Source organism: Microtus oregoni, unplaced genomic scaffold (genome assembly GCF_018167655.1).
Source record: "Microtus oregoni isolate MIOR12 unplaced genomic scaffold, Mior012 000041F_ref0000270, whole genome shotgun sequence".
Taxonomy (NCBI): Eukaryota; Metazoa; Chordata; class Mammalia; order Rodentia; family Cricetidae; genus Microtus; species Microtus oregoni.
Window position 1 is genome coordinate 17634629 of NW_024543208.1, and position 15120 is coordinate 17649748.

General features: G+C 42.5%; 1 pseudogene; it reads right to left on the bottom strand.

Annotated features, from left to right (window-relative positions):
• The window catches only part of LOC121433855, an 82423-nt pseudogene that overhangs the window by 12003 nt on the left and 55300 nt on the right, over nucleotides 1-15120 (bottom strand).

Below are 15120 nucleotides of genomic sequence, written 5' to 3' on the forward strand. Positions count from 1 at the left end.
GCATTTCAAACAAGAGTATGGGAACGGTGATTTCCCCCAAACACATCTGCTCACAGAGTCTTCCTGTATGCAAATGCACATTGATGTCTTTGCAATGTACCTGCTCAGATGTAGTGAGCCGGACAGGATCGCCATTACAAGATGGCGCCGACATCCTGTCTTGTTGGAAATAAACAACTCCATATTTGGCTATGCCTTTGAGAGCTGCGTGTCCCCCGCTTCCCGCATGCACGGTGGATGAGGATCCTTGAGCCTATCCCGATGCGGTCTGGTGTCAGCTGTTGGTGGCAGCGAATCACAGGGCAACCCGTGTGCCATTTCCCTATTCAAGCAGCTGCCTAAGAGCCCTTCATCCCTTCGCTTCATGCTCTCCCTGCCCTTCCCTTCCTGCCCCTTGTTTTCCTGCCCCTCTTGCTTCCTGCTCCCCATCAATCAAGGACACTCCAGTAAAGTGTGATCTGAGTGGAATCCTGATGTGGTGGTTGTTCTTTCTCGCAGGTCGAGAAGTTCTCTGCACTCAGAAAATCATCATTATGAAAATTTTGATAGCTATATGGTTTCTCTATAGTCTAATAACATAAAAAAAAGGTCCTCGTGCCCTGGGGATTCTCTAACATTTCATTCTCCGTGGGCAAACAGTGTGACTGCTCAGAGCTACAGTCCGTTAGTACACCGCAGAACAATCACTACATAAAACTCTCTGAGACATTATGTCACCTAGATCCAGCTCTCTTAAACAACTTTAAGACTGCTATTTGTCCAGGAAACAAGGAAGAGGGAATGGAGAGATGGCCCAGTGGTCAAGAGAGCTTGCTGCTTTTTCAGAGGACCAGAGTTTAGTGCTTGGCACCCATGTCAGGCGACCCACAACTGCCTGCAACTTCGGTTACATGGGACCTAACTCTTCTACTCTCTGCAAACACCTACATCCATCCTACCTTTGCACGAGCATATGCGTGCACATGTGTACACACACACACACACACACACACACACACACACATCTCTTCTGAAAAACAAAGAAGAACAATGTTAAGGCTAAAAATTTGGGACACTTACTTTAACGAGTCAAGAGCGTCACTGACTGCATTGGCAAAATTGATATCCGTTGGGACATTTTTATATTCTAGGCAGTAAGTTGGTCTGATACCAAGAATCTCAACTTCACAGCCTATCAAGAAAAAAGAGGAAAAACAGTTATTGTCTCAAATATTTAAAGTAGGGCTATGAGCCTATTCCATAAAATAAACATCAGTCAAAATATTTTTGTACCTTTCCAGAAACTAAAATAATTGATTCCTGATAGGTCACATTGTTAATTGTATTTTTGCTTTACTGGAGTAGTTTCTTAAATGCCATTCCAATGTAATACTGGAGCCCCATGACAAAAACTGCCACAATTGGACAATAGAAACAAAATATAAATTAATTAGTGTACCAAAATGTCTCAATTTTCTTCTCTATATTTTCTGTAACTACCATCTTCTAGTCTAATGTACCCTTCCTTACTCAAGAGACGTGTGAAGGATAGCATCTTGTGGCCAGGGAATTATAAAATAATATTTCACTGTCCTGATATAAAGACTAACTGGACTATAGAGCTGTAACAGCAAGGCAGTTTCACCGAGCGAGCTAAAGCAACGGTTTTGTGCTAGCTTCTTCCAAAAGGCAACGAAAGTCAAAAGCTGGGTGTGAATCTGTTCAAGTTTTCTACCCCAGACTCTTAGACACGGAGACATAGTTGTCCTCAGGAGGGGACACTTAATCAGGATATCAGAACAGAGAGGCGGGGGGGGGGGGTCAATCTCAGTTTACACTTGTTGAGCAAATATTTATTGGCACTAACTATGAACGAGTGGCTCTGTCCAGGCAGAGTAAACAAACATGAATCAGTCAGGGTTTCCTTCTCAAAGCAGGCCAGAGTCTAGTCTCAGGGGAGAGGGCAAACCTGTGTTGTGTGAGGTCTGAAGTGAGGTGCCCACTTCCCGGGTCATGTCGAAACGCAGCAAGGCTATAGGGGATGGAGGAAGGAGTCGGAGGCAGGGGGAGACTGGGTACCAAGGCAAAGAAAGTAGTGTGAACCAGAGTTCAGGGAACGTCTAAACAGTTAAGAACCATGAAATTCTGGACCAGGGAAACCAGGACTGCAGATGTGGCTCTTGATTACAGCCTGGGGGAAAAAGACTTCCAAGTGGAAGTAAGTAAAAGTGGGAGATGGAGAATGTCGGGGACAAAGACGTCTGCCAGGAAACCGGTTGGCAAGCACTTTGGAGCACATCTGCCAGGTGATGCAAAAGTTAGCAGAGCAGCTCCTAGGAAGACTCCCTCATTAGCATATCGCCATTTGATTGGAATAGTCTGTGGGAGACCCTATGTCTGCCCGAGATCTTGGGATCCTGGAGGCCCAGGCTTAGCTGAGACAAATGAGAGAGGACTAAGAAGTAGGCAGTGCTCCTTCCCTGGACAAGTGTGGTTTCCAGAATAGTCAGAAATGCAAGGGGAACGTTGACCGCTTATTGCCTTGGATACCTGCGTTTTGTCTGTCAACAGTTATTTGTAAATTTTGATTATCGTCTCAAAGTCATTTGTCCTGGACGCAGCCTTTGCTTAGGGCTAGAAACACAGCAGACATCACGTGCCCTTTCCGAGTTCAGCCACTATCTGCAGTGTGGCCAGGTGTCTCTTGTCACTTTTCCAGTATGTGGGAATGGGAATTTTGAAGTAAGGAGATCCTGAGCATTCTCTCAGAGATGAACGAATGGCATGGTTTTTGTTCTTGTTAGGTTAGTGCAAACCACAGTTTGGTTTTGATGTATAATCAACAATAATTATATTTGCTAAAATTATCAAGCATGTATTCTCTTGATACTTTCATTTGTTTAAAATTAAGCTGGTCCTGGACTGAAGAGATGGCTCAGTGGTTAAGAGCACTAACTGTTCTTCCAGGGCTTCCAAGTTCAATGCCTTAGACATGGTGGCTCACAACCATCTACAATGAAATCTGCTGCCCTCTTCTGGCCTGTAAACATGGTGGCTCACAACCATCTACAATGAAATCTGCTGCCCTCTTCTGGCCTGTAAACATACATGCAGGCAGAAAACGGTATACATAATAAATAAAATCTTTTAAAAAATTAAGCTGGACTTAACACTGATGTAGTAATATTCTTCATCTAAGAAATTAACTCTTGGCCTAGGTTAAAATAGGATACAAGCAGGGTTGTTGTTTTATTTTTTTTCCTGTTAATTATATCTAGTCTTCTGTAGTAAGTATAGGCAATATGTAGGAAAGTAGAGATATTATTACACTGTTACAGAATTTTTTATATTAAAAAGTATGCACATATATCTCGGAGATACTTATGTGTAGGTTTAGTTCCAGACCATCATAATAAGTAAAATATCTCAATAAGGCAAAACACAGGCATTTTTAGATCTCATTTGCCTACAAAAGTTGCATTGCATCATACTATGGTTGAATTCAGTGTAGCATTGTTTATAAAAGCAGGACTTTCAGCTTAAAACTATATTTCTGAAAATGATCACAATCACATGAAATTTTAGAAAATGGTGCAATGGGTTAAAAACCACAAAAATGAAGTAGCTGTGAACCAGAATATGATGAAGTGCGTATGCATGCATGCATGTGCACACACACACACACAAACACACACACACACACACACACACAAATAGTAGGACCATAGTAGTGTAGTAATAGGGGCGGCGGGGCTGCGTCCCCAGCACCCCAACCGCCCGCACGGCTAGCTTATGCCCGAAATAACAACACACAAACTGTATTCATTTAAACACTGCTTGGCCCTTTAGCCCTAGCCCTTACTGGCTAATTCTGTTATCCCGATCAACCCATCTCTAATAATCTGTGAGAACCGGTCTTACCGGGAAAGGTTCAGCATGTCTAACCTGGCGGCTTGCTTCATGGTGTGTGTCTGCCCGGGAGCGGGGCATGGCGTCTCTCTCCGAGGCGTCTGCTCCCGAGAGGAGAGATGTGGAGTCTGACCTCACTTCCTCTTCCTCCCAGCGTTCTGTTCTGTTTACTCCTCCCACCTATCCTCTAACCAATAAAATGGGCCAAGGCAGTTCCTTTATTAGCCAATGACCTTCCTCCATCATAGTAGCATCTTACAAAAGTCTTTGGGGGTGACAGGAGAATACAGATAAATTCTACCCAAGAGCACAGACTCTACAGTGAGTGTCATGTGATGTATATCAAATGAAACAGAATACTATGGAACAACAAATGATAAAGGGGATGTGTTGTGGGATATTTGTACATTGTGTAAAGAGATATTGCTGTGACTGGTTTAATAGAGAGCTGAATGGCCAATAGCTAGACAGGAGGTGTAGGCGGGACTTCCAAGCAGAGAGAGAGGAAGTGAGAGATGAATTAAGGAGCACAAGGGACACCAGGAGACATGGAGAAGCATGGGTGGTACATGACAGAACATAGATTAATAGAAATGGGTTATTTGAAGTTGTAAGAGCTAGTTAAGAACAAGCCTAAGCTAAGGCCAAGCATTCATAGTTAAGAATAAATCTCGTGTTGTTAGTTTGGAGCTGGCTGATAGACAGAGAAAGATTCATTAGAGGGATAGGCAAGTCTTACAATAAAAGTAGGAGGACAATGATAGAGCCATTCTATAAAATTGTTCCTTGGTGATATGGGTTCAATGTGAGGTATCCCCACGAAGGCTTATGAATTATTTGGGGAGTTACTAAGGTTTGAGGAGGTCCTGGAACTTCTAGACGGTGAGGTCTAGAAAAAGAAGGTGAATCACTGAGGGCAGGTTCTTAGGGGTCTCTTGTCCTCGCCCCTTCCTGTCCCTTCTCTTTCAGTTGCCAGGAGTTGTGATGCTTTTCTGCCACATCTTCCCACCACCACCATACAGTTCCCAAGAGCATGGAACCAAGAGGCCATGGACTGAACCCTCAGAAACCACGAGCCATGGTTTCAGTGCCATAAGCTAATAAATAGCACTAAACCATGAAATAGTAAAGTATATTTAAGTCCAAGAAAAATTACATATGTCAAAGTATTTTATTTAAAATGAGTTGTATATTTAAAATTTTTAAATAGGATAATCTAAATCTAAAGTTCTAAATTTCAACAAAACGGGGGTGCGTGCCAGGGAAGAAAGGAAAGTGTTTTGCTTACAGAGAGAGGGAAAGGTTAATTAAGATACATCTTATGCTAGACATTCCTTTAAAAGATACAGACATGCAAAGGAGTGCTGCATGAATAACTACTAAATCACTAAAAGAAAAAAATAAAGCATCAAATTTTAACCAATTATCAAAGTTCATAAAAGTAAAAAAAAAAGAAAAAGAAAAAAGAAGGGAGGATTCAAGAAGTCATAATGACAAATAAGGACAAAAGCAAGGATTTTAGTTTTCAGACAAACATGAAAGGCATGTAAAGCTGGAAGGAGCCACGACTCCACACAGACATGTGTTTAGATTACTGCTTATGTGTCATGGACATGCACACACCGAGGAATCTTGGTGATGTGAGTATAAGGCTTTGACTTTAATGGAAACTGGCTCGAGACACAATGAATAATCTGCCATGATGACTCATAGCTGCAACCCTATACTTGGAAGACTGAAGCAGAAGGGTCAGAGGTTAAATTCAGCCTTGGTGATTGGCTATACAATGTTCGTGGCTAGACTGAGTTACCAGAGGCCCTGTATCAATTACTTAAAAAAAAACAAACATACAGATAAAATGAATAAATAGAGAAGATCTATGGAGAATTTGGGTGTTGGTATCAATGGGATGAACTAAATAAATCTGAATGTTTTTATCTTATGAGCATAGGATGTGAATTTTTTAAAGACAACTTTAAGGCAAACTGGGCATATTCTGATCCATAAATAAAATCTAACCACAGACACAGAGGAAATTCAGAGAGTCATTAGATCTTACTACAAAAGCCTGTATGCCACAAAACTGGAAAACGTAAAAGAAATGGACGCTTTTTTAGATAAATACCATTTACCAAAACTAAACCAGGACCAGGTGAACAATCTAAACAGACCTGTAAGTCGCGAAGAATTAGAAGCTGTTATCAAAAACCTCCCTACCAAAAAAAGCCCAGGACCAGATGGTTTCAATGCAGAATTCTACCAGATCTTCCAAGAAGACCTAATACCTATACTCCTTAATGTATTCCACAATATAGAAACAGAAGGGTCATTACCAAATTCCTTTTATGAAGCCACAATTACTCTGATACCAAAACCACTCAAAGACTCAACCAGGAAAGAGAACTACAGGCCAATCTCACTCATGAATATCGACGCAAAAATCCTCAACAAAATACTGGCAAATCGAATCCAAGAACACATCCGAAAAATTATCCATTATGATCAAGTAGGCTTCATTCCTCAGATGCAGGGCTGGTTCAACATACGAAAATCTATCAATGTAATCCAGCATATAAATAAACTGAAAGAAAAAAACCATATGATCATTTCACTAGATGCTGAAAAAGCATTTGACAAAATTCAACATCCATTTATGTTAAAAGTCTTGGAGAGATTAGGGATACAAGGGTCATACCTAAATATAATAAAAGCTATATACAGCAAGCCGACAGCTAACATCAAATTAAACGGAGAGAAACTCAAAGCCATCCCACTTAACTCAGGAACACGGCAAGGCTGTCCACTCTCGCCATACCTCTTCAATATAGTGCTTGAAGTTCTAGCAATAGCAATAAGACAACATAATGGGATCAAGGGGATTCAAATTGGAAAGGAAGAAGTTAAACTTTCGTTATTTGCAGATGATATGATAGTGTACATAAGCGACCCCCAAAACTCCACCAAAGAACTTTTACAGCTGATAAACAGCTTTAGTAATGTGGCAGGATACAAGATCAACTCCAAAAAATCAGTCGCCCTCTTATACACAAAGGATATGGAAGCAGAGAGGGAAATCAGAGAAGCTTCACCATTCACGATAACCACAAACAGCATAAAATATCTTGGGGTAAATCTAAACAAGGAAGTGAAAGATCTATTTGACAAGAACTTTAAGGCATTGAATAAAGAAATTGAAGAGGATACCAAAAAATGGATGGACCTCCCTTGCTCTTGGATTGGGAGGATCAACATAGTAAAAATGGCAATTCTACCTAAGGCAATTTATAGATTCAATGCAATCCCCATCAAGATCCCATCAAAATTCTTCACAGATCTGGAGAAGACAATAATCAACTTTATATGGAAAAACAAAAAACCCAGGATAGCCAAAACAATCCTATACAATAAAGGATCTTCTGGAGGCATTACCATCCCTGACTTCAAACTCTATTACAGAGCTACAGTAATGAAAACAGTGTGGTACTGGCATAAAAACAGAGAAGTCGACCAATGGAATCGTATAGAAGACCCGGATTTTATCCCACAAACCTATGAACACCTCATTTTCGATAAAGGAGCTAAAAGTATACAATGGAAGAAAGAAAGCATCTTCAACAAATGGTTCTGGCACAACTGGATGTCAACATGTAGAAGAATGAAAATAGACCCATATCTCTCACCGTGCACAAAACTCAAGTCCAAATGGATTAAAGACCTCAATATCAGCCCGAACACACTGAACCTGATAGAAGAGAAAGTGGGAAATACCCTACAACAGATGGGCACAGGAGATCGCTTCCTATGTATAACCCCAGAAGCACAGACATTAAGGGCAACATTGAATAAATGGGACCTACTTAAACTGAGAAGCTTCTGTAAAGCAAAGGACATAGTCAATAAGACACAAAGGCAACCTACTGATTGGGAGAAGATCTTCACCAACCCCACAACAGACAAAGGTCTGATCTCCAAAATATATAAAGAACTCAAGAAACTAGACTTTAAAATGCTAATTAACCCAATTAAAAAATGGGGCACTGAACTGAACAGAGAATTCTCAGCAGAGGAAGTTCAAATGGCCAAAAGACACTTAAAGTCGTGCTCAACTTCCTTAGCAATCAGGGAAATGCAAATCAAAACAACTTTGAGATATCATCTTACACCTGTCAGAATGGCTAAAGTCAAAAACACCAAGGATAACCTTTGCTGGAGAGGCTGTGGAGGAACGGGTACCCTCATCCATTGCTGGTGGGAATGCCATCTTGTGCAACCACTGTGGAAGTCAGTGTTTCAGTTTCTCAGGAAATTCGGGATCAACTTACCCCTGGACCCAGCAATACCACTCCTGGGAATATACCCAAGAGATGCTCTATCATATGACAAAAGCATTTGTTCAACTATGTTCATAGCAGTATTATTTGTAATAGCCAGAACCTGGAAACAACCTAGATGCCCTTCAACGGAAGAATGGATGAAGAAAGTATGGAATATATACACGCTAGAGTACTACGCTGCGGTAAAAAACAATGACTTCTCGAATTTTGCAGGCAAATGGATGGAAATAGAAAACACTATCCTGAGTGAGGTGTCCCAGACCCAAAAAGATGAACATGGGATGTACTCGCTCATAATTGGTTTCTAGCCATAAATTAGGGCCACGGAGTCTACAATAGGTGAACCTAAAGAAGCTAAGTAAGAAGGTGAACCCAAGGAAAAACATATAGTTATCCTCTTGGCTAAGGGAAGTAGACCCAATTGCCGGGGAGAAAATTAGGATCTTGGGGGTGGGGTGGGATGGGGGTAAGGGGAGATGGGGAGAGAAAAGGTAGAAGGGAAGGAGGGGGGATTTGGGGAATCAGGAGAATTGGGATAAAGGAAAGGTGGATAGGGGAGCACGGAACCACAATTCTTAGTTAAGGGAACCACTTTAGGGTGAGCAAGAGATTTGACCCTAGAGGGGCTCCCAAGTGCCCAACATGAGGTTCCCAGTTAGTTCCTTGGGTAGCTGAGGATTGGGAACCTGAAATGACCCTATCCGAGAGCAATACTGACGAATATCTTTCATATCATCATAGAACCTTCATCTGGTGATGGATGGAGACAGAGACAGAGACCCACACTGGAGCACTGGACTGAGCTCCCAAGGTCCCAATGAGGAGCAGAAGGAGGGAGAACATGAGCAAAGAAGTCGGGACCACGAGGCGTGCACCCACCCACTGAGACAGTGGAGCTGATCTACTGGGAGCTCACCAAGGCCAGCTGGACTGTGACCGAAAAAGCATGGGATAAAACCGGACTCTCTGAACATGGCGAACAATGAGGGCTGATGAGACGCCAAGGACAATGGCACGGGGTTTTGATCCTACTTAATGTGCTGGCTTTGTGGAAGCCTAGCCAGTTTGGATGTTTACCTTCCTAGATATGGACGGAGGGGGGAGGACCTAGGACTTACCACAGGGCAGGGAACCTGGACTGCTCTGTGGACTGGAGAGGGAGGGGGAGAGGAGTGGGGGGAGGGGTAGAAGGGTGGGAGGAGGGGGAGAAGGGTGGGAGGAGGGGAAGGGAAATGGGAGGCTGGGAGGAGGTGGAAACTTGTTTTTTGTTTATGTTTTTTTTCTTCTTTTCTTAATAAAAAAAATTATTAAAAAAAAAACTTATAGGCGAAGAATTAGGAAAGATTTTGGCTATGTTGGTTGGGTAGATCATTACTGTTGGGCACAATAATGAGGTGTCCCCTTATTAACAGGTGTCCCACCATGCATCTCTATTGCACACCAAAAATTTTAATGATGTTATGGGTTTTAGGGGAGAGAGGGTTTCTTCTTAGAGAATGGACACCCAGTCAATAAAAATTGTGCTTAGCAATTGAGTGGTTTTGTGGAAAGTGTGGGGAACTCAAAGAATGAAGCTGAATGCATTTTCAGATCTTTCAATTAATTTATACAAGAAAATAGACTACTTGAAACTACTGTTTGTAGTACCAAAATATATGACAGTTTTGAACACATCATATGTGTAACATCCTATTTGATACCATTTGTAAGGGTCAGTATCATCACAGCTGCATCATATGTGTAAGATCCTATGTGATACCACTTGTAAGGGTCAGTATCGTCATAGCTGCATCATATGTGTAAGATCCTATGTGATGCCACTTGTAAGGGTAAACTTCACCACTGCTGCATTAAAAAAAGAATATTTTTGAAAAATAAATCTTCACCAGTTTGAAAAAAAAAAAAAGAATTTCAAATGGCCAAAAGACACTTAAGGTCGTGTTCAACTTTCTTAGCAATCAGGGAAATGCAAATCAAAACAACTTTGAGATATCATCTTACACCTGTCAGAATGGCTAAAGTCAAAAACACCAAGGATAACCTTTGCTGGAGAGGCTGTGGAGGATCGGGTACCCTCATCCATTGCTGGTGGGAATGCAATCTTGTACAACCACTGTGGAAGTCAGTGTTTCGGTTTCTCAGGAAATTCGGGATCAACTTACCCCTGGACCTAGCAATACCACTCTTGGGAATATACCCAAGAGATGCTTTATCAAATGACAAAAGCATATGTTCAACTATGTTCATAGCAGTATTATTTGTGATAGCCAGAACCTGGAAACAACCTAGATGCCCTTCAATGGAAGAATGGATGAAGAAAGTATGGAATATATACACGCTAGAGTACTACGCTGCGGTAAAAAACAATGACTTCTCGAATTTTGCATGCAAATGGATGGAAATAGAAAACACTATCCTGAGTGAGGTGTCCCAGACCCAAAAAGATGAATATGGGATGTACTCACTCATAATTGGTTTCTAGCCATAAATAAGGACCACGGAGTCTACAAGAGGTGAACCTAAAGAAGCTAAGTAAGAAGGTGAACCCAAGGAAAACATATAGTTGTCCTCTTGGCTAAGGGAAGTAGACCAAATTTCCGGGGAGAAAATGGGATCTTGGGGATGGGGTGGGATGGGGGTAAAGGGAAATGGGGAGAGAAAAGGTAGAAGGGAAGGAGGGGGGACCTGGGAAACAGGAGAATTGGGATAAAGGAAAGGTGGATAGGGGAGCACAGAACCACAATTCTTAGTTAAGGGAGCCACTTTAGGGTGGGCAAGAGACTTGACCCTAGAGGGGCTCCCTAGTGCCCAAGATGAGGTTCCCAGTTAGTTCTTTGGGCAGCTGAGGATTGGGAACCTGAAATGACCCTATCCTAGAGCAATACTGACGAATATCTTGCATATCATCATAGAATCTTCATCTGGTGATGGATAGAGATAGAGACAGAGACCCACACAGGAGCACTGGACTGAGCTCCCACGGTCCCAAGGAGGAGCAGAAGGAGGGAGAACATGAGCAAAGAATTCGGGACCACGAGGCGTGCATCCACCCACTGAGACAGTGGAGCTGATCTACGGGGAGCTCACCAAGGCCAGCTGGACTGTGACCGAAAAAGCATGGGATAAAACCGGACTCTCTGAACATGGCGAACAATGAGGGCTGATGAGACACCAAGGACAATGGCAGGGGGTTTTGATCCTACTTAATGTGCTGGCTTTGTGGGAGCCTAGCCAGTTTGGATGTTCACCTTCCTAGATATGGACGGAGGGGGGAGGACCTAGGACTTACCACAGGGCAGGTAACCCGGACTGCTCTGTGGACTGGAGAGGGAGGGGGGGGAGAGGAGTGGGGGGAGGGGGAGAAGGGTGGGAGGAGGGGGAGAAGGGTGGGAGGAGGGGGAGAAGGGTGGGAGGAGGGGGAGAAGGGTGGGAGTAGGGGAAGGGAAATGGGAGGCTGGGAGGAGGTGGAAACTTGTTTTTTGTTTATGTTTTTTTTCTTCTTTTCGCAATAAAAAAAAAAAAGAAAAAAAATAAAATCTCAATAGTTTCCCCCAAAGCAGAAAAGTTCCAAGCACAATGCATACAATCTGACCACAGGTAATAGCATTAGGAATTTAATCATAATAGTTAACTAAAAATAAACCTAACCACTTACAAATTTGAAAGAAAACTGTTATGTAAATGGACACACAGAGGAAATGAAAACTTCTTTGACAGGCTAGTTATTAACAACAGTGAAAATTCCATACTTCACAACTTCACATTTTCACTTAGGCCAGAAGAAAATCAGGAATGTTTCCCTCATTGCTGTAATTTACTGCTCTTAACATGCTTTTCATCAAATGAAAAATAGAAGTAAATAAATCTGGAAATCAGGAGTTGTGCCCAAGAGTCTTTACTAAACTTTCACAGGGCTGAGATCAAAGATTAAAATGCTGGCCACACAAATGCAGACTCCTGAGTTCAGATCCCTAGCCTATGTAACTGCCCGATGGTCAGGGCAACCTACCTTTAATTCAGGTCATCAGAAGTGGAGACAAGGGAGCCCCGGGGTAAGCTGGCTAGATTAACTAACCATATGGGTGAGCTTTAGGTCCAACTGAGAGACCCTGCCTCAAAGACTAATAAAGTAGAGAGCAATTGAGGGGCCCCTAATTGTAAAAGTACACCAGTTCCATTCCACGCTCTACTCCCTATGTGCTAGGAGAACTAGGCTGAAAATTTAAACACATACAAACAGACAGAGACAGACAGACAGAGGGGCAAGGGGAACATCCTTGAAGCAAGAATGCCAATAATGCCCACTTTATTGTGCTCAGGGGAAGTTTATATAGAGCTCTGGTCACGCCCCAGCTCTCGGGATCTTTCAGCTGCAGACGCAACAGAACCCACTCCCCTGCCATCAGGGTCTGGAGCTCAGAGCAGCTGCAGGTTGCTCAGACCAGAGGAAAACAAGTTGTTTACAGGAAATTCAGGGTCTGGTGGTCTGCAGTCCTCAAGACCTAACATCAGCCTCCAACTTCCAGATACACACATGCACACATGTGCAAATGTGCACACATGCATGCACACTTGTAGGAAATTTTATTCTATGACATAGTACAGTGGTGTGAACATTCACAGTAGGAGCAAAGGTATCTCCAAACTGTGAGCAATGGGCACTAATACTTATTCTATGTTAACCTCTCTGAGTACTTTTAAAAAGTTGATTAACAAGCCACAAGTATACATTATTGTTCACTATGGGGCCGTGACCCGTGTTGGAACAATGTTAATGATTGCACCGTCTTATCCAGAGGATACCAGACCTCTATACCAGAAACCACATAGAGTATAGAAACTCATACACAAAACTGATCAACAATGTATATCAGATTATGTTGCCTAGTGATGTTGCAGTCACCTTAGTTTGTGTTAATACACTGTATGATGTCCACACAATGAGATTGCCTCATACCACATTCCGCGAGATGCAGTCTGTCTTCGGATGTCTTGTAGATAGATTAGATAGATAATAGATAGATGGCAAATAGATAGATTGATAGGTGGATGACAGACAGACAGGCAGATAAATAGATAGGCCTATGACATTTGATCTCTAGATTGGTAAGAGATAAAAGCGACAATAAAATAGAAGAATTATAATAATATCCTATAGTAAAATTCATATGACTATGGTCTCTTAAAGTATCCTTTTCACTTAAAGGGAGTCCTTCCTAGCTTTTCTTCTGCCTAGATCATCATTTAAAAGAAGTACTTCCTAGTTTTCCTTCCGCCAGTATCTCGCGCCATTACTCTTGTGCCTCGGCTTCTTTACTAAGTAAAGTAGGAGTTACTAGATTACAAGCAAACAGCCCACCTGGGAGCCAAGTTGGCTTCCAAGTGATTATGTGGTGGGTAACAGTGTGAATACAGCTAGGCAAAGGAGCGATGTTCATCCTGAGGGGGAGATTTTTAGCTCACACGTGCTGTGTATATTAAAACTCAATCATCGTGTCTTCTGCAGTTTCTATTTTCACGTCGCAGTTGCGAAGTAGCTCAAAGCATGGGAAGGAGCGCTCCGTGGAGCACACATCTCAGAGTGGAGTCTTCGGCCACTTCCATCCACTGCGGGGAAAGGTTACAAAGCAGCATACTCTGACCATGTCTAGGACGGCCCTGCCCGTTCTAACAAGCCACTTCTAGGAACACATCGCAAGCATACAAAGTCAGAAAGCCGGAAAGCGCATTTTACGCATAACAAAAGAGGGGAAATAAACGCGATACAATGGCCGCAGAAATGCGTGCTCGTGGCTGCTTGGGTAAACTATTTTTGTAGTGATCCAAACTGAAATCACCTGGAACGTCCCTCCCGCGGCCCATCTTTGACTCTAGGAGGAAAGCTATTAGCTGCTGCTTCTTCAGGAAGGGATGGTCAGTTGATCCAGCCCTGACTCCAGGGTCTACTGAGGAGCACGAGGTGGGAAGCTTTGCTTCCATAGGAAAGATAAAGAGGCATTGCAGGGCTCTCTCCCTCCTTTGGCACAGAATGTAGGTTGCGAAGATAGAATCCTGGACTCAAGGCAGCCATCTTGAAAAGAATGAGACAAGAACCGGGAAGATTCCAAAGTCAATATCTTAAAGCAAAGCAAAAAGTCCCAGGGTACGCACTCTGAAAACCGCACTGATAAGCATCAGAGCCATGTGCAATTCTTCTCATGTGGTCCAAACAAGTCCCTTTGTTGCCGACTCTTAGCCTGTTTTCTATTAGTCATAACAGACATCTCCTAATTTGCGATATAAAGGGGTTCTAGATATCCTAAATATTTTCATATGGCCCATTCAAATCGGCCTCGCTTTTATAAAACAAGTGTCTGTTGTGTTTGTCAGAAGGAGCCAAAAGATGATGTTTTAGCGATAACTTTCCAACTTCTTCCTAATATACCAATCAGGACACAAAAGCTCCATTATGAGACGGCTTTATTTACCCATCTACAGCTGCTGGACCCTCGCTTATTGCCAGCTTTTAAATGGTATGGATTATGCAGACATAAATATTTTCACATATGCCTTTTGGTTCATTTAGGGGTGCGTTCCTGTTGGGATGTGTCATGAACAGAACTGTTAGGACTGGGCATTACATACAGTTAAAAAGCTGTCGTGTGGCTTTGCTCCCATCGGCATTTCCTGGGATGTCATTGTTCCATTTTTTTCTTTTTTTTTTTTTTTTTGAGACAGAGTTTCTCTGTGTAGCTTTGAATTCTGTCCTGGCACTAGCTGTATAGACCACGCTGGCCTCAAACACACAGAGATCCACCTGCCTCTACCCCCCCCCCCCCCCAGCGCTGGGATTAAAGGCGCGTGCCACCACTCATTGCTCTACTCTTATCAACATTTGGATTTGCAATTTCTTTTTTAA